The sequence below is a fragment of the Bombina bombina genome, chromosome 3 (assembly GCF_027579735.1).
Source record: "Bombina bombina isolate aBomBom1 chromosome 3, aBomBom1.pri, whole genome shotgun sequence".
Lineage (NCBI taxonomy): Eukaryota > Metazoa > Chordata > Amphibia > Anura > Bombinatoridae > Bombina > Bombina bombina.
Genome location: NC_069501.1, coordinates 773,766,049 through 773,787,363, shown reverse-complemented (window position 1 = coordinate 773,787,363; position 21,315 = coordinate 773,766,049). Strand labels below are relative to the sequence as shown.

General features: G+C 39.4%; 1 pseudogene; it reads right to left on the bottom strand.

The window, feature by feature from the left end:
- The window catches only part of LOC128654015 (interleukin-1 receptor type 1-like), a 244,847-nt pseudogene extending 223,814 nt beyond the window's left edge, over nt 1-21,033 (bottom strand).
- Nucleotides 21,034-21,315: the final 282 nt, after the last annotated feature.

Here is a 21,315-nt window from a genome sequence, read left to right as displayed (position 1 = left end):
GGGTGTTTCTTTATTACTTTGACCTTATAAAAAAATATTACTCTTCAAGCAGTATGAAGACTAATGGAGATATAGGAGGCAGACAACTGAAGCAGATCACATTCCAGTGCGCCACTTCATATAAAAAGTTTGGACAGCCCTGTTTTAAAGTCACAAAAAAGCCAGTGTTATGGGATCACCTGCCTGTGTGTCACTATAAATACAAGATGTTCTTAGCGTCTCACCTGTACTGAAGAAGGAATACCTGGTCTGTTGATGGCTTTTGGGTGCTTGACATGTATAGCCCAGCAATGGCTATCATTAAAACAAAGTAAGAATTAGAGATAATTAACCAAAGGAAAAAGCAACTATACATTTACACACAAAAAAGCTAATATAATGTCAATAAAAAGCTAAAGTGATTTCCAGTAATATACAAGCCAGATATAAAACAATGTAATACTAACTGAATAATATAGATAATATCAGTTCTATGTACACTGTATATTAAAGGGACATATTACTCATATGCTAAATTACTTGAAACTGATGCAGTATAACTGTAAAAAGCTGACAGGAAAATATCACCTGAGCATCTCTATGTAAAAAAAGAAGATATTTTACCTCACAATTTCCTCAGCTCAGCAGAGTAAGTTCTGTGTAAAAAGTTATACTTAGCTGCTGCCCAGCTGCAGGTAAAAAATAAATAAAAAAAATGAAGAAATGAACAGCAGCCAATCAGCATCAGCAGTGCTGAGGTCATGAACTATTTTAATGTGATCTCATGAGATTTGACTTAACTCTCATGAGATTTCATAGTAACTGAATAGGGAAATAAGATGAGTGTGCACGTAAGCTCACTCCCTTAGCTGTCACGGACAGACACACTGATTTGCTGCTTAGAAGTCCTTTACAATGGGGTGTGGCTACTGAGGAATTTTTGAGGTAAAATATCTTTCTTTTTTACATAGAGATGTTCAGGGGATGTTTTCTAGTCAGTTTTTCGCAACTATGCTGCATCACTTTCAAGTGTTTCAACATTTGGGTTTCATGGCCCTTTAAGGTATCTGGCCCAAACCTCTGACAGTTAGCATTATAAAGATGAAAATATTAAAAATTATACAGAAGAGGACACAATATCCAAAACATTATACACTGTATATGGAAAATTTGAAACAGACGGCTTCTTAAACGTAATACCTGTGGCCATAATTAGGGTAAATTATGATGATTCCAAGTGGAAATTACAAACGACTATGCAAAAAATATTTAAGAGAAATCAAGAGAAAGAAAAAAATCTTGGCAATTGTAGACAGTTACAAAAAATGTGAATACAATAAATGATTAGTGCCAGTAAACCAAACTAAAAAAACCACATGATTTAGTGAGGAAATGTTTATTATCAGCTGGGAAAGGGAGACCAGGGAAAAGGGATTTTAACAATGGCTCCCAAGGTTATTATGCAATTCCCTGCTAAATGTATATTATATATTATGGGCCAGATTATAAGTGGAGTGCTATTTAACGCTCCTGTTCGAGCGATAACTGCACTAGAAGCTTTTTGCCACATCAGGATGAGCTTGTCTTACAAGTTGAAAGTAAAAAGTTATTGCTTGCACTCTAACCCGACGAGCGCACGATAACCTATTCCCCCATAGAGGTGAATGGAGTAAAAAAGAAATGGGAAAAAAAAAACGCCACAAACCCGATCGCATATTCTCAAGTGCGCAAACCAGACATGAAAATATTAATATTTCACATTCTAATGTTCTTCCATAGAAGAGTATGTTATATTTATTCATAAGACAACAAAAGACTTTTGATTACATTTTTTTTCTTCTGTACTTTTCTCGGCTCATAATAATAATAATAAAAAATAAAAAATATGCCTCTTTCCTCACTAGGGGGTTGGATTACAAGTGGAGTACTAAATTATTGCTCTTCCGCAAATGGACAAATTTGCCTGTTTGCGGGAACATGATAATTAACCAGTCATTACAAGTGGCTGGTTATTGCTACCGCTAGCTAGTGGTAGCAAATAGCGCTCCGAAAGTTAACCAGAGATTACATCTCTGGTTAATTTCCTAAAAGTGCCCCAAATGCCCTTAAAATAGAGGACATTGTACTTTTTAATTAAAAACATTAAGCTTTTTTTTATTATTATAAACAACTACACTACACAGTTTTTGGGGTCTAAAGTTGGTGGGAGTGTGGTGTTAGAAAAGAACTGCACTGAAAAGTGCATTTATATTGCGGTCTACGTGAACTGTGTGTTCCTATAGACCACAATGTAAATATATATGATTATATACATCTATATGTTAATATGTGAATATACAATGCCTTGCAAAAGTATTCACCCCCCTTGGCATTTTTCGTGTTTTGTTGCCTCACAACCTGGAATTAACATGGATTGTTTGAGGATTTGCATCATTTAATTTATAGAACATGCCCACAACTTTGAAGATGTTTTTTTTATATTTTTTATTGTGAAGCAAACAACAAATAGGACAAAATAACAGAAAAAGTCAATGTGCATAACTATTCACCCCCCTAAAGTCAATACTTTGTAGAGCCACCTTTTGCGGCAATCACACCTCCAAGTCGCTTTGGATAAGTCTCTATGAGCGTGCCACATCTTACCACTGGGATTTTTGCTCATTCCTCCTTGCAAAACTGCTCCAGCTCCTTTAAGTTGGATGGTTTGCGCTTGTGAACAGCAATCTTTAAGTCTGACCACAGATTTTCTATTGGATTGAGGTCTGGGCTTTGACTAGGCCATTCCAACACATTTACATGTTTTCCCTTAAACTACTCAAGTGTTGCTTTAGCAGGGTGTTTGGGGTCATGGTCCTGCTGGAAGGTGAACCTCCGTCCTAGCCTCAAATCACACACAGAGTGGTACAGGTTTTGCTCAAGAATAGCCCTGTATTTAACACCATCCATCTTTCCCTCACCTCTGACCAGTTTCCCAGTCCCGGCTGCTGAAAAACATCCCCACAGCATGATGCTGCCACAACCATATTTTACTGTGGGGATGGTGTTCTTTGGGTGATTTGATGTGTTGGGTTTGCGTCAGACATAGCGTTTTCTTTGATGGCCGAAAAGTTCAATTTTAGTCTCATCAGACCAGAGCACCTTCCTCCATACATTTTGGGAGCCTCCCACATGCCTTTTTGCAAACTCAAAACGTGCCATTTTGTTTTTTGCTGAAAGCAATAGCTCTCTTCTGGCCACTCTGCCATAAAGCCCAACTCTATGGAACGTACGGCTTATTGTCGTCTTATGTACAGATACTCCAGTCTCTGCTGTGGAACTCTGCAGCTCCTCCAGGGTTACCCTAGGTCTCTGTGCTGCCTCTCTGATTAATGCCCTCTTTGCCCAGTCCGTGAGTTTTGGTGGGCGGCCGTCTCTTGGCAGGTTTGCTGTTGTGCTATGTTCTTTCCATTTGGTTATGATAGATTTGATGGTGCTCCTGGGGATCATCAAATATTTGGATATTTTTTTATCAACTAACCCTGACTTGTACTTCTCAACAACATTGTCCCTTACTTGTTTGGAGAGTTCCTTGGTCTTCATGGCAGTGTTTGGTTACTGGTGCCTCTTGCTTAGGTGTTGCAGCCTCTGGGGCCTTTCAAAAAAGGTGTGTATATGTCATGACAGATCATGTGACATTTAGATTGCACACAGGTGGACATCATTTCACTAATTATGTGACTTCTGAAGGTAATTGGTTGCACCAGAGCTTTTTATGGGCTTCATAACAAAGGGGGTGAATACATACGCACATGCCAATTTTTGGTTTTCTATTTCTAAAAAATAGTTGTATGTATATATTTTTCTCATTTCACTTCACCAACTTAGACTATTGTGTTCTGATCCATCACATAAAATTCAGATTAATAAAACATTGAACTTAAGGCTGTAATGTAACAAAATAGGTAAAAAGTCAGTGGGGGTGAATACTTTTGCAAGGCAATGTACATATTTACTTATAATACCAGTGCACATTTAGCGCTCCACTTGTAATCTGGCCCTAGATCTTCTGGCTTCTAAGTTTGGTTTACTGACGTTAAACATTTATTGTATACATATTTCTTGAGTGTGTCAACTATTGCCATATTTTTTTCTTTTGATTTCTCATAAATGTAGTTTGCTGAATCACTTGAGATTTCCACATAGGACCATAATTTTGTAATGTGATAAAAAGTACTGTTTGAGAATTTTCCAAATTTTGTTTTCAGATTTGTGAAATATAAAGAGTGTTTCTGGTGATGAAAACCAAAAACCACAAAAATTGGTAAAGTAATGATTCACAGCTATGTGTCAGACCGTGCTTTAACATTATCTAACATTTATGGTTTCCTTTACTGTTGTCAGCGTCAATATTCAACATTATAACAATAGCTAAAAAATTCACTTTTTAAAAATCAGATAGGATACATAGTGATGGGGGGGAGGGGACATTACTAACATCTTACTAATATGTAATTGTTTCCTGTGCAGACTCCCAAAAACTCAGATTTTTAGATCCATTATCAGTTTTAATAACCATTAATAATTGTCCATATAGTAATAACCTTTCATTTCTAAAATAAGTTTATTTTATTTTTTTCACCAGCAACGTGCATCATTGTACAAAGTGTGTTTGGTTAGTATAGGTTAAGTTAAACACCATGCGTGACAGCATGTGACTTTATTCCTAATATACAAACATTAGCTGACATACTCCGCTACAGAAGCAATAACAAATATTTCAAGAATAAAAGAAAAAAGAAAAAATACAAAGCATGGTTAAATGGATATTAAACCCACATTTTTTCTTTCATGATTCAGATAGAGCATGCAATTTTAAGCAACTTTCTAATTTACTCCTAATATCAATTTTACATTCCTGCTTTTTCAAATAAAGATACTAACGCCTAGATTTAGAGTTCTGCGTTAGCCGTCAAAAGCAGCGTTAAGGGCTCCTAACGCTGCTTTTTACCGCCCGCTGGTATTTAGAGTCAGCCAGGAAAGGGTCTAACGCTCACTTCCAAGCCGCGACTTTTCCATACCGCAGATCCCTTTACGCCAATTGCGTATCCTATCTTTTCAATGGGCTCTTCCTAACGCCGGTATTTAGAGTCTTGGCTGAAGTGAGCGGTAGAGCCCCTACCGACAAGACTCCATCCGCAGAAAAAAGTCAGTAGTTAAGAGCTTTCTGGGCTAACGCCGGTTTATAAAGCTCTTAACTACTGTGCTCTAAAGTACACTAACACCCATAAACTACCTATGTACCCCTAAACCGAGGTCCCCCCACATCGCCGCCACTCTAATAAAATTTTTTAACCCCTAATCTGCCGACCGCATACCGCCGCCACCTACATTATACCTATAAACCCCTAATCTGCTGCCCCTAACATCGCAACACCTACATAATATTTATTAACCCCTAATCTGCGCCCCCCCAACGTCGCCGCTACCTACCTACACTTATTAACCCCTAATCTGCTGACCGGAGCTCGCCGCTACTCTAATAAATGTATTAACCCCTAAACCATCTCACTCCCGCCTCAAAAACCCTATAATAAATAGTATTAACCCCTAATCTGCCCTCTCTAACATCGCCGACACCTAACTTCAAGTATTAACCCCTAAACCGCCGCACTCCCGCCTCGCAAACCCTATAATAAATAGTATTAACCCCTAATCTGCCCTCCCTAACATCGCCGACACCTAACTTCAAGTATTAAACCCTAAACCGCCGCAGTCCCGCCTCGCAAACCTTATAATAAATAGTATTAACCCCTAATCTGCCCTCCCTAACATCGCCGACACCTAACTTCAAGTATTAACACCTAATCTGCCGACCGGACCTCGCCGCTACTCTAATAAATGTATTAACCCCTAAAGCTAAGTCTAACCCTAACCCTAACACCCCCCTAAGATAAATATAATTTTATTCTAACAAAATAAATTAACTCTTATTAAATAAAGTATTCCTATTTAAAGCTAAATACTTACCTGTAAAATAAACCCTAAACTAGCTACAATATAACGAATAATTATATTGTAGCTATTTCAGAAATTATATTTATTTTACAGGCAACTTTGTAATTATTTTACCTAGGTACAATAGCTATTAAATAGTTATTTACTATTTAATAGCTACCTAGTTAAAATAATTACAAAATTACCTGTAAAATAAATCCTAACCTAAGTTACAATTAAACCTAACACTACACTATCAATAAATAAATTAAATCAATTAACTACAAGTACCTACAATTAAATAAACTAAACTAAATTACAAAAAAAACACTAAATTACAAAAAATAAAAAAAGATTACAAGAATTTTAAGCTAATTACACCTACTCTAAGCCCCCTAATAAAATAACAAAGCCCCCCAAAATAAAAAAAATTCCATACCCTAATCTAAATTTAAAAAGTTAACAGCTCTATTACCTTACCAGCCCTTAAAAGGGCTTTTTGCGGGGCATGCCCCAAAGAAATCAGCTCTTTTGCCTGTAAAAAAAAACACAATACCACCCCCCAACATTACAACCCACCACCCACATACCCCTACTCTAACCCAAACCCCCCTTAAATAAACCTAACACTACCCGCCTGAAGTTCTCCCTACCTTGAGTCGTCTTCACGCAACCGGGCACCGATGGACCAAAAGAAGACATCCGGAGCGGCAGAAGTATTCATCCTATCCGGGCAGAAGAGGACATCCGGACCGGTAGACATCTTCATCCAAGCGGCATCTTCTATCTTCATCCATCCGGAGCGGAGCCATCTTCTTCCAGCCGACGCGGATCCATCCTCTTCTACCGACGCCTACTCGCCGAATGAAGGTTCCTTTAAATGACGTCATCCAAGATGGCGTCCCTCGAATTCCGATTGGCTGATAGGATTCTATCAGCCAATCAGAATTAAGGTAGGAAAAATCTGATTGGCTGATTGAATCAGCCAATCAGATTCAAGTACAATCGGATTGGCGGATCCAATCAGCCAATCAGATTGAGCTCGCATTCTATTGGCTGTTCCGATCAGCCAATAGAATGCGAGCTCAATCTGATTGGCTGATTGGATCAGCCAATCCGATTGAACTTGAATCTGATTGGCTGATTCCATCAGACAATCAGATTTTTCCTGGAAAAAATGTGTTTAGGGTTAGCGCTAAATTAAAGCTTAAAAAGGTGTAGAGATAAATATTCTGTAAGATTTATATTATTCTTCTATAATGATATTCATATCAACAATGTGTTTCATAAAAATTTTTTAATAAAAATTAAAAATACAAATAAAGATGGATGCCGGCATCAATTCTAAATGGAAAAATATATACAATGTATACAAGAATGAAACGTTATGTTTTAAAACAATGTAGCAAGATAAAAAAGGAATTTGAACAGATTTTGAGTAGTATACTTTAAAGAAAAAAATAGCGATTGTCACCGTGCATATAGGTGTTTGATATTTACATTGATATTACCTTATATGCAGAGGTTTGTGTGTATTCGCTATTTCAATGGACCGGGACTCTCAATGTTCAGTCCTGTATTGACTATGTTTTTTGAAACAGTCTGTTTCTCGGTAGTTCTCTCAAAAGAAAGGCAAGTCAAAGTTCCCACTATGTTTTTCTTTGCCGTTTGATGTCCGTGTCCTGACACTCTTCTCAGTATCAACTCCGTAATTTGTGATGGCTTTGTATGCGTATCATATACGCCGTATTGGATGTCTGTATGACAGTGAAATCTCTATTTTGTTGTGGGGAGTTTTCTCCCTGTGGTCAATTTCCTCCAAGTGGTTCCGGAGTAAAGTTGAAGAGAAGTAACTTGTTTGTTGTTGAGTCTCCGCTGTCTTATTTCACAGCGGTTAAGTTTTAAGAAGAATAGTGATCAGATCATGGGTTAGGAATTATACTTATAGAACTCCACACGCTTTTGTTTAGTTCAAAGTACCCAACCTACTGGACTATATCAAACTTAAATGAAAGTTTCAAAGAGTAGCAATCTTTCAAAGAGTAGCAATCTTTCCAGTGAGCAAAGTTCTACGCGTTTCAGCCCTTGGGCCTTTATCAAAGAAAAACATAGTGGGAACTTTGACTTGCCTTTCTTTTGAGAGAACTACCGAGAAACAGACTGTTTCAAAAAACATAGTCAATACAGGACTGAACATTGAGAGTCCCGGTCCATTGAAATAGCGAATACACACAAACCTCTGCATATAAGGTAATATCAATGTAAATATCAAACACCTATATGCACGGTGACAATCGCTATTTTTTTCTTTAAAGTATACTACTCAAAATCTGTTCAAATTCCTTTTTTATCTTGCTACATTGTTTTAAAACATAACGTTTCATTCTTGTATACATTGTATATATTTTTCCATTTAGAATTGATGCCGGCATCCATCTTTATTTGTATTTTTAATTTTTATTAAAAAATTTTTATGAAACACATTGTTGATATGAATATCATTATAGAAGAATAATATAAATCTTACAGAATATTTATCTCTACACCTTTTTAAGCTTTAATTTAGCGCTAACCCTAAACACATTTTTTCCATGAACTTTCTTTTGGTTAGTCAGGAGGTCTAATCACAAACACAGGGTTAAGTTTAAGGGTAGTCCGAGTGTAGTATCTTTAAATATAAACCCAAACTTTTAATCAGATTTTTCCTACCTTAATTCCGATTGGCTGATAGAATCCTATCAGCCAATCTGAATTCGAGGGACGCCATCTTGGATGACGTCATTTAAAGGAACCTTCATTCGGCGAGTAGGCGTCGGTAGAAGAGGATGGATCCGCGTCGGCTGGAAGAAGATGGCTCCGCTCCGCTCCGGATGGATGAAGATAGAAGATGCCGCTTGGATAAAGATGTCTACCGGTCCAGATGTCCTCTTCTGCCCGGATAGGATGAAGACTTCTGCCGCTCCGGATGTCTTCTTTTGGTCCATCGGTGCCCGGTTGGGTGAAGACGACTCAAGGTAGGGAGATCTTCAGGGGGGTAGTGTTAGGTTTATTTAAGGGGGGTTTGGGTTAGAGTAGGGGTATGTGGGTGGTGGGTTGTAATGTTGGGGGGTGGTATTGTGTTTTTTTTACAGGCAAAAGAGCTGATTTCTTTGGGGCATGCCCCGCAAAAAGCCCTTTTAAGGGCTGGTAAGGTAATAGAGCTGTTAACTTTTTTAATTTAGATTAGGGTATGGAATTTTTTTTATTTTGGGGGGCTTTGTTATTTTATTAGGGGGCTTAGAGTAGGTGTAATTAGCTTAAAATTCTTGTAATCTTTTTTTATTTTTTGTAATTTAGTGTTTGTTTTTTTGTAATTTAGTTTAGTTTATTTAATTTTAGGTACTTGTAGTTAATTGATTTAATTTATTTATAGTGTAGTGTTAGGTTTAATTGTAACTTAGGTTAGGATTTTTTTTACAAGTAATTTTGTAATTATTTTAACTAGGTAGCTATTAAATAGTAAATAATATTTAATAGCTATTGTACCTAGTTAAAATAAATACAAAGTTGCCTGTAAAATAAATATAAATCCTAAAATAGCTACAATGTAATTATTCGTTATATTGTAGCCATATTAGGGTTTATTTTACAGGTAAGTATTTAGTTTTAAATAGGAATACTTTATTTAATAAGAGTTAATTTATTTCATTAGATTAAAATTATATTTAATTTAGGGGGGTGTTAGGTTTAGGGGTTAATACATTTATTAGAGTAGCGGCGAGGTCCAGTCGGCAGATTAGGGGTTAATACTTGAAGTTAGGTGTCGACGATGTTAGGTAGGGCAGATTAGGGGTTAATACTATTTATTATAGGGTTTTTGAGGCGGGAGTGAGGCGGTTTAGGGGTTAATACATTTATTAGAGTAGCGGCGAGCTCCGGTCGGCAGATTAGGGGTTAATAAGTGTAGGTAGGAAGCGGCGACGTTGGGGGGGGCAGATTAGGGGTTAATAAATATAATATAGGTGTCGGCGATGTTAGGGGCAGCAGATTAGGGGTACATAGGGATAATGTAGGTTGCGGCGGTGTACAGAGCGGCAGATTAGGGGTTAATTGTGTAATGCAGGTGTCAGTGATAGCGGGGGCGGCAGATTAGGGGTTAATAAGTGTAAGATTAGGGGTGTTTAGACTCGGGGTTCATGTTAGGGTGTTAGGTGCAGACTTAGAAACTGTTTCCCCATAGGAAACAATGGGGCTGCGTTAGGAGCTTAACGCTGCTTTTTTGCAGGTGTTAGGTTTTTTTTCAGCCCAAACTGCCCCATTGTTTCCTATGGGGGAATCGTGCACGAGCACATTTTTCCAGCTAGCCGCTACCGTAAGCAACGCTGGTATTGAGAGTTGAAGTGGCGGTAAATATGCCTTTACGCTCCCTTTTTGGAGCCTAACGCAGCCCTTCAGAGAACTCTCAATACCAGCGTTGTTTAAAAGGTGCGGGGGGGAACAAAAAGGAGCGTTAGCTACGCGGGTCTTTACTGACAAAAGTCTAAATCTAGCCGTAAGAGAACAAAGAAAAAAATGATAATAAGAGTAAATTAGAAAGTTACTTAAAATTGCATGTTCTATCTTAAACATGAAAGAAAAAAAATATGTTTTTCATATCCCTTTAACCCCTTGAGTGCTAATGACGGCTCTGAGCCGTCACAGAGTTTCCCACTCTGGTGCTAATGACGGCTCAGAGCCGTCACTAGCACTCTCCCACCTTGAGGGAGATCTGGGGGCTCCCACCCGCTCCTACCCCGGCGATCGGGCCTACATAGTGACAGGCATCGCCGTTGCTTCATGTTATGTGCGGTGACGTCACGCGCAATGACGTGATGACGTCACCATGCAACTTTATTTAACATTAACAATGTTAAATATAGGAGCAGGGGGCATGCTGCTTAGAAGCAGGTATCTCAGGCATCTAAGCAGCTACAGACCCCCAAGACCCACCGTTGGAAAGGTCTAACCTTTCCAACAGTGTAAGTCTTCGGGACCAGAAATACATTTTAAAAAAGTTAAAAAAAATATATTTTTAAAAATATTAAATAAAAAAGCCCTTTAAAAAACCTTAGCACCCAGGTGGGAAAGTGCTTAGCACTCAAAGGGTTAACCCCTTCACCCATTAAGACGTATATATACGTCTTGCGGTACTTTGGCTATCGTACCGCATGACGTATATAAATGCCTTAGCTTCAGGAAGCTTCCGCAGTCTTGGCTGTGACAGCTAAGAGCTGGAGTTCCTGAAGCTCCAGGCATCTGCCACATATGGAACTGGAGCATGACCGACAGCCCATCCACCTCCCTCCTAACCCTCCCACACCACCAACGATCCGCACCACAGTGTGTCCCTCTCTGCATCTGTTACATTGGTTACTCTGCACCACTATTTCTGCACTACCCCATGCAGAAATAGCGCAATCTTACTACTTTTACTGAGATTGCGGCAGAGAGAGGCCCATGTGCTGGTCGTTAAGGGATTAAAAATAAGAAAAATTGTATATATATATATATATATATATATATACACACACATTTAAACTAATAATGGGGGTTGGTAGCACTCATTGTGTTGGCTGTTTGGTGTAAATCACCAAAAGTGCAAGCAGTCACAAAATCCTATTATATAAAAGGCCAAGTGTGTTTGTCCGAAGCTGTCATGCGCAGTAGAGACAGTACGACGACAAACACACCTGGCCTTTGAGTCCTACTCCCTAGCTGATCTGCGGCAGAAGTGGGCATGGCCGGTGGCATTGCCGTGAAGGGGGCGTGGTCGGGTGTGAATGGGGCGTGGCCTGGCACAGTCGCGACATAGAGAGGGGAGAGAGATAGAGAGGGGAGAGAGATAGAGAGAGAGGAGGGGAGAGAGAGAGGAGGGGAGAGAGAGAGGAGAGGAGGGGAGAGGAAAGAGAGGAGGGGGGGGAGAGGAAAGAGAGGAGAGGGGGGGGGGAGAGAGAGGAGAGGAGGGGAAAGAGAGAGGAGAGGAGGGGAAAGAGAGAGGGAGAGAGAGAGAGAGAGAGAGAGAGAGGGAGAGAGAGAGAGAGAGAGAGGAGGGGAGAGAGAGAGATAGGAGGGGAGAGAGAGAGAGGAGAGGGGGGAGAGAGAGAGGGGGGGAGAGAGAGAGAGGAGGGAGAGAGAGAGCTCAACAGAGAGGGGGAGAGAGAGCGCAAAAGAGATGAGGGAGAGAGAGAGCTCAAAAGAGAGGGGGATAGAGAGCGCAAAAGAGGTGGGGGAGAGAGAGAGAGCAAAAGAGAGGGGGGGAGAGAGCGCGAATAGAGAGGGGGAGAGAGCGCGAAAGAGAGGGGTGAGAGAGAGAGAGAGAGCAAAAGAGAGGGGTGATAGAGAGAGCAAGAGAGGGGGTGAGAGAGAGAGCAAAAGAGAGGGGGTAGAGAGCGCAAAAGAGAAGGGAGAGAGAGCGCAAAAGATAGGGGGAGAGAGAGAGAGCAAAAGGGGGAGAGAGAGCACAAAAGAGGGGGGAGAGAGAGAGCACAAAAGAGGGGGGAGAGAGAGAGAGGGTGGAGAGAAAGAGAGGAGGGGGGAGAGAGAGAGGAGGGGGGAGAGAGAGAGAGGAGGGGGGGAGAGAGAGAGAGGAGGGGGGGAGAGAGAGAGGAGGGGGGGAGAGAGAGAGGAGGGGGGAGAGATGAGGGGGGAGAGAGAGAGAAGGGGGGAGAGAGAGGAGGGGGGAGAGAGAGGAGGGGGGGGGGAGAGGGGGAGAGAGAGTAAGGGGGGAGAGAGAGAGAGGGGGAGAGAGAGTAAGGGGGAGAGAGAGCGCAAAAGAGATGGGGGATGGGGGAGAGAGAGAGCTCAAAAGAGAGGGGGAGAGAGCGCAAACAAGATGGGGGAGAGAGAGCAAAAGAGAGGGGGAGAGAGAGAGAGAGCACAAAAGAGAGGGGGAGAGAGAGAGCGCAAAAGAGAGGGGGGAGAGAGAGAGAGCAAAAGAGAGGGGAGAGAGAGAGCAAAAGAGAGGGGGAGAGAGAGAGCAAAAGAGAGGGGGGAGAGAGCGCAAAAGAGAGGGGGGGGAGAGAGAGCGCAAAAGAGAGGGGGAGAGAGAGAGCGCAAAAGAGAGGGGGGAGGGAGAGAGCACAAAAGAGAGGGGGAGGGAGAGAGCACAAAAGAGAGGGGGGGGAGAGACAGGGGAGAGAGAGGGGGGGAGAGAGGAGGGGAGAGAGAGCTCAAAAGAGAGGGGGAGAGAGAGCGCAAAAGAGATGGGGGAGATAGAGCTCAAAAGAGAGGGGGAGAGAGAGCACAAAAGAGATGGGGGAGAGAGAGAGCTCAAAAGAGAGGGGGAGAGAGCGCAAAAGAGATGGGGGAGAGAGAGAGAGAGCAAAAGAGAGGGGGAGAGAGAGCGCAAAAGAGAGGGGGGGAGAGAACGCAAAAGAGAGGGGAAGAGGGAGAGCGCAAAAGAGGGGGGAGAGAGAGCGCAAAAAAAAGGGGGGAGAGAGAGCGCAAAAGAGAGGGGGGGAGAGAACGCAAAAGAGAGGGGAAGAGGAAGAGCGCAAAAGAGGGGGGAGAGAGAGAGCGCAAAAGAGAGGGGAGAGAGAGCGCGCAAAAGAGAGAGGGGAAGAGAGAGCAAGCAAAAGAGAGGGTGGAGAGAGAGAGAGAGAGCAAAAGAGAGGGGGGAGAAAGAGCAAAAGAGAGGGGGGAGAGAGAGAGAGCGCAAAAGAGAGGGGGAGAGAGAGCGCAAAAGAGAGGGGGAGAGAGATCGCAAAAGAGAGGGGGGAGAGAGAGCGCAAAAGAGAGGGGGGAGAGAGAGCGCAAAAGAGAGGGGGAGAGAGAGTGCAAAAGAGAGGGGGGAGAGCGCAAAAGAGGGGGAGAGAGAGAGAGCGCAAAAGAGGGGGGAGAGAGAGAGCACAAAAGAGATGGGGGAGAGAGCACAAAAGAGAGTGGGAGAGAGCGCAAAAGAGAGTGGGAGAGAGAGAGCGCAAAAGAGGGGGAGAGAGAGAGCACAAAAGAGAGGGGGGAGAGAGAGAGCGCAAAAGAGAGGGGGGAGAGAGAGCTCATAAGAGAGTAGGGGGAGAGAGAGAGAGCTCAAAAGAAAGGGGGAGAGGGAGAGCAAAAGAGAGGGGAGAGAGAGAACGTGCAAGGGGTGGGACCGCTGTACTGCAAAAAATGGCCCATGTGAATGGGCTTTAGGACTAGTATTATAATATACCATAAAAATAAAGGACTAATGCAGATTTATAACAAAAGCCAAAGTGTGACACAGGCTGCACCCCCCAAGGCAGAACATAGAGTGATCTGAGATGTCATCGCAGAAAATGCAGCATGTCTGCAGAAAGAACAGGAACTGTTAACACTTTACCTTTTAACTTCAGTGCTGCACCACATTAGGCTGTTCTTTTTAAACAGATCTGTTCTCTGGCTGCATTGTATAGGTTTTCCTTAACATAGTGCATCCAGAGCAAAGTGCTGTTTGAAGACAACAGTCACATATGCAGTAGTGCATTGATTGTTGTCTGGCTCTGAGATTTTTGCAAACTCGTTCCCTAGCTTTTCAGTCTGCAAAGCTGTTTTCCTCTGAATGTAAGATGTTCGTATGATCAATGCACCTTTTTATTACTACATTTCTATGTTAGACTAAGAGAAAAGGAAACAAAGTAATTCCAGAGACATTTTACAATTACTTTTTTTGTCTGCAGCTAATTTGCAATGCAATTTTCAACTACTGCACTAGATTGTACAACTTTAAATATTGCTTTATTCTCCAGTTAACCAACACATTGTAATTGATCTGGTGCTTTAGTGTATCTGACAAATTTTCAATTTTATTTTATATAACAATGACCTGCAGAAAATTTTTCACTAAAAAAAAAACTCATTGGAGAAAGTGAAAACAAGTTCTGCCTCTGGGGCTGCACCAAAAACATATACTTTATTTACAGCTTTATAAACTCAGTGGAATCTCTCCTAATACAGAGTGTGGCTGTGTAGCAGATACATAGACAGAGGAAACACATGTCAAAACAAAGATATATCTAAACAGACGTCTGTTAAATTATTTAACACCATATAGTAGACTTTAACTTCAAAAAAGGCATGTCTAAAACCTTTAGGGAACAAGCTTGAAAAATATTTTCAAAAATACACACACTATGCAATCGCAAATGATGTTATAAACTGGAGCACTTAAGTGCCTAGGCACGCTCCTTGTAGTATCCTAAAATTAGACAGCTAAATATAATGAAAGTTAGTAGGTGTGGGGAGCACTTAGTGCAACTGCACGCTCCAATCCAGCATGGAAAGAATAATCAAACAGTTCCTGTTTATCACAGATTAAGGTTTACCAAAATCTTCAGTCTCTGGGCAGATCAATCAACAGGTCACTCTTTCCTTAGATTAGGACAAAACTGGGACCTCCTTTTTCCTCCAGATTTGGTTTATATCACTTGTACTGTGTCTTTATTATTGCAAGTGTAATCCTCTGCTGCAGTGATTTTACCTTCTCCTGCCTCTGCTTTTGAGTATTAGAACAACTCACTTGATACTCAGACACCGCATGGAGGGCTTGGTTCACCTTTACCAAACAGCTCATATATATATATATATATATATATATATATATATCCACAGGAACAAATGATAGCATCAGCACAATGCTTAAAAAGATTTTTTCCTTTATTGAAACATCAGGATAAAATACAGCAACGTTTCGAGTCTCTTGGACGCTTATTCTGTCCTTTATGGGGTTAATTGTCTCGCCCACATAGCTCCGCCCACATAGACATTTCAAGATATAAACAACATAATTTGTATCGCAAGTAAACAAGCCATTAATTTCCATTATATAAGCCATTATATATATACACACACACACAGGTAGAAAACCCTTTATACAAACTGCTGGGGATCGGAAAAGGTTTGGATTTTGGAATATTTTCATTTTTAAAATCGGTCAGTTTGGAGATGGGATGGAACCAAGTATAAACAACATCTTATGTCGTTTAGGCAATATTTACATAATATTACACAGCTTATATATGCAACCTAGAGGTAGTTTATATAATTTTTAATACTTTTGTATGCATAGCACCCTCATAAAGATAGTACAATACTGTAATCAGAAAGGTAATATTTGTTTTTTAATAAATATAGACTATTATTTGCATTTAGAACACACACAAAAAAAACTCAAAGATAAAGATAGTAAGAACTGTGACTTACTTTTTTTTAAAAAAATATTAATTAAAAAGTTTGGGATTCCGGATTTGGGGATTTGTATAATAATAATAATAATTATATGTACAGTATATGTGTTTTATTTTATTTTTTTCTTTACTTTTCTGCCTTGTTTGCTAAAGGAAGTTCTGACTATGTACTTGTTCAAAAGGCTGCTATGATGTATAACCACAGGACTAAAATGAGTATGTTGAGAAACTCCAAAAACAGATGCCACCATCTGTCAAGACCCATTCAAGTTAATATCCATTAAATATTTGTGTTTAAAAATCATTAACATTTTGATTAAACTCAAAACAATTCTATTATATGTATGAAAGAACAGTATTTTTACATAACAATGGTTAAATTAAAGATATGTATTTTGTTTTTATAAACTATGAAAGGGTATTTTTACATGCAATTCATCGCTAGTAACAGATTTCTGATTGGCTGATAAAGGCAACTCCCACAGCTCTATTGACAAACACTGATAATATAACACAAGAATAAAAAAAAAATCAGCACATGAACATTGTTCTTAAAATCAATAAATATGACGAATTGTGACCATTTAACCCCTAGATGCCTGGAGCAAGTTTTTTAACATTGGAACTAAAGGAGGAAGCTGCAGGATGCCAAAAATGGTAGCACATTCCATGCCGTCCTAACGGCGTTAAAGAGCAGCGCAATTAGAATGGCATGGAACGTCCTCGATACGCAAATAAAAAAGTCCAATGTCCCTTTAGTTCTTTTTTTTTTAAATATGAACCTTGGTATACTTTGGCCTTTTTGATTGAGGTGAAGTGGGGTATAGCCAAAACACAATAACATGGGAGGTTATTAAAGGGGCTTTTAAACCAACAGCTAAATGTCCTAATTCATCAATGCACTTTAATCACCCAAATTCTTCCTGGTAATTATGTGTTCAACCTTAGCAAAGACGTTAAATACATATTTTGTGGGAAGTTAAACACTAAGTAGAGGCTAATTAGAATTTTAGATGATCCATGGCTTTTAATGATTTCTCAAGGAAATGGGAAGTTGCCTCATTGAATCGTTCCTGAATTCTTGATCGTTGATGATTTTGTTTAATTCTACATCTCGTGTGCCCTTTCTTACCTGACACAAGAAGTGATCCTGTCCGCCTGTAAATCGGCACTTGCTATGTTTCTCCCAACCAATTGCGTTAGAGCAGGGAATGTTAATCACCCAGAACTTTGCAAGATACTTTCATTATTTATTTTTTTGTCCTGAAGAAATAAAATGGCTTTCCAATTCCTGTGAAGCACTGTAACTGTGTGTGCACTCTAGTGACCCATATATAACTGTCCCTAATTGCTCTCAGCATTGAAGAAAACCTCAGTTAAAATGTGTCAGCACCCATTGTGTTATGGACACTTCACGTGTTTATTTTTTCAATAAACTGTTAATATGGTAAAAAATACACCTACATATTAACTTCAAGATAACTGTGCTTTGAATACATAATTTTAATTCTAGCCAATGTTTTTTTTTTTATTCTTTCAAATGCATCCCCTATAAAAGGCTTTGCTAGCTACTAAAAATGTATAGCTGTCTCTTCAGTATTCTGGGTTGTTCGTAAGCTCCAAATAAATGTGTCCTAAATTAGCCTTTAAAGCTGATTAACATAACCAGGGACGAAACTACAGGGGGTGCTGAGGTCGCAATTGAAACTGGGCCCCAACTTCAAATTATTTTTATTTTTTTTAATAAAAAACGTTGACCTGCCACTGCCTGCACTGATATCATGTGAGTGTGACATGATGCTTCACTAGTGTCTCTGACTACAGGGGTTAGTATTTCTGTTTACCCATTTGTGGTTATGTGTGTGTGTGTGTATGTATGTATGTATGTGACTGTGTGTATATTTATGCATGTATGTGTGTATGTTTGTGGAACCAGTAAATTACAGACCTTGTTACTACAGCAAGGGGGGGGGGGTACCACTATATACAGTACGGGGGGCAGGACCAGGTCACAGACTACTGTGGTCACTTTATAAAGTACTGGGGCGGGTAGGGTCAGGCGAGCCATCTCACCAGCAGATTACAGACTGTGTCACTGACTCACTATATACAGTATTGGTGGGTTAAACAGTGTCACTATATACAGTAACAGGGGGTCAGACCATCTCACAGACTGTGGGCACAGGGTACCTCCTTTTGCAGACATGTAATCTGATTCACATTTTTTTCTGTGTTAAATGTTAAAAAAAAAAAAAAAAATGATATGTTTCAAATTCACTTTTTTGGGGGGGCGGGGGGAGCTTCTTAGATTCTTGCACCTGGGCCCTGTGAATTCTAGTTACGCCTCTGAACATAACCATAAGAGAGCTTCCCATATGTTAGTGAACATGCTACACAAGAAGTAATGTGGATTGAAGGTTTTGGACATCTAATCCAGTGTTTTTCAACCAGTGTGCCGTGAGAGATCCTCAGGTGTGCCGCGGCAGACTGACAACAGTGCGGGGGTGTCCCTCTTTCAAATTTTGAAATATTGGGAGGTATGTGACAGGCTCATCAGGCATCATTTACAACCATGACATTGACATTCATTCACAGACCATCATTATGATTGTTTGTGAATGAATGTCAATATGTCATGTATAGTTTGTAGGAGGCATGACAGTACAGTGTGTGTGTATATATATATATATATATATATATATATATATATATATATATATATATATATATATATATATATATATATATATATATATATATCCTGTATTAGGCTACAATGTGTGATTTTGTAAAATTTTGGGATGGTGGTGTGCCGCAGGATTTTTTAATGTAAAAAAGTGTGCCACGGCAAAAAAAAGGTTGCAAATCACTGATCTAATCAAATCTAGGGGCTTGTATAGTTATCACACAGTAAATTTATATAGAGAGGTTAAAGGCATATGAAACCCACATTTTTTCTTTCATGATTCAGATAGAGCGTGTCATTTTAAGCAACTTTCAAGTTAATTACTATTTTTTCTACGTTCTCTTGGTATCTTTATTTGGAAAAGCAGGAATGTAAGCTTAGGAGCCAGCTCAGCTGATAATAGGAGTAAATAGAAAAATAGAAAGTTGCTTAAAATTGCATGCTCTATCTGAATCCTGAAAGAAAAAAAAATGGGTTTCATATCCTTTTAATGACAAAAACTTCAGACTGCAGAGGGGAAAAGCATACACAGAAAAACTAATACATGTGTATCACTTAAAGGTATAAGAAAAGTCAAAATTAAACTTGCATGATTCTGATAGAACATGTAATTTTAAGTCACTTTTACATTTACTTCAATTTCCAAATGTGCTTTGTTCTCTTGGTGACCCTTGTTGAAAAAGAATACACACATATCCTACACTAGTGGGAGCTAGCTGCTAATTGGTGTCTGCAGAGCAATAATGTTCCTTCAGCAAAGGATAACAAGAGAATGAAGCAAATTTGTTAATAGAAGTAAAATGCAAAGTTGCTTAATATTGTATGTTCTACCCAAATCATGATAGAAAGTATTGGGGTTTCCTACCCCTTTAACTGTCAACTTATATTATTTAACTTGATTCCCCCCTCTATGTATGGGGTGCATACAAGTGATTTGACCTTTTATAACACACTTGATTAATATATATATATATATATATATATATATATATATATATATATATATATATATATACACATATATATACATACATATATATACATACATATATAGAGATTAAAGTAATATGACATTTAAAATTTCAGTAAAAAAAGTACTATTTTGATAACCATAAAAGTTCTTTTGACAGTTAAAGTATATGTATTATCTTATTTTATAACAGATACAAAAGTCGTACCATTTAACAATGTGCTTTCATTGCATAAACCATTTACCAACGGCATACACAATATTTCTTTCTGCGTGGTACAACTTGGTAATTACATTAAATTGATGTCAAAATTATGAGAGAAGCGAATTAAATGTTAAACTAATACAAAAACAAGTGTGCAGAGGGCAAGTTTAAAAGTCGCATTCTCTACAAAAAGAACAACCGTGACCACTTTATTATACTGTATTACAATCCAAAAAAGGGCGGTTAGTGGTTACTAAAGAAAGCAAGGCAGCGAGCAATTCCCTTATGTAATGAATGTTTTAACTATTTGGCAGACTAGGGGTAAAAACGCTGTCTGTGCTTGTCTTTGTAACTTGTAGCTAACCAGACCGAATAATGCTGTTAAAACTGTATTTCCAAAGTTCAGAGCAGTATATAACAGTCTACTGAGGGTACATACCTTAGTTACTTGTCGGATGTAAAAGGTCCATAACCCTGGAACTCATGCCCGCGATAACCAGGCTGAGCTAAAATAATGTTCCCACAGGCTGTTGTGTCGCCGTACAGCAGTTAGTGCTCCTCTTCCTGACTAGTTGGAGGAGGGGAGGGACATTTCGACATCCCAGGTCTTGTTTTTGCAGATTTATTTCCTTGCTCAGTCAGCCTCAGTCAGTATGCGCCAGCAACTGGGAATGAAACAAGGAGGAGGGTTGTTCTCGTCAACCTTATGGGTGAAATAGCTTTCTTATCTCAAGAGTAAAAGTTAGTCTTGTATTAGAGTAGAAGTGCTTCTCCAGTTCTTTTTTTACTTTTCATTAACCCATTGTTTTTTCTTCAGTCTGTCGTAATATAAATAGATGACAGACTAACCTAGTAGTTTAAATGGCTATTATAGTCTAAAAATAACTTCTGATTTATTAGAGTATGTCAATTTAATACAAGCGAACCTCTGTGTTTAACCAGATTTCTTCAGGTAAGTTGAGTCATAAGCAAAAGCAGTTTATCTAAATAAAGCATTATATGTAGGTAAAGCTCCTAAAATGAGAAAAATGTTTCTGTTATAACAGAGCTAGTTTTTTTTCTCCTTCACTGATTCACTCCCCAACTAGCAGCTTACAGCCAAGGAGTCACTATACCACGTCACTGGCTCCCTATTGCTGGCGTTTCACAGTGTCCTATTCAGAGCTAGGAAACCTGCAGTTTTATAAGAATCAGAATAGCAGCACACTGTCACATTCACAGTAAACAGCCTAACTGCACCTTTAGCTTCCACTGCAAAGCTGCACAGTTATCAATATAATAAATTAGCCTCTGTACACACCTGAGATAACAATCTAACTCTTCACACACTGCTCGGGGACAT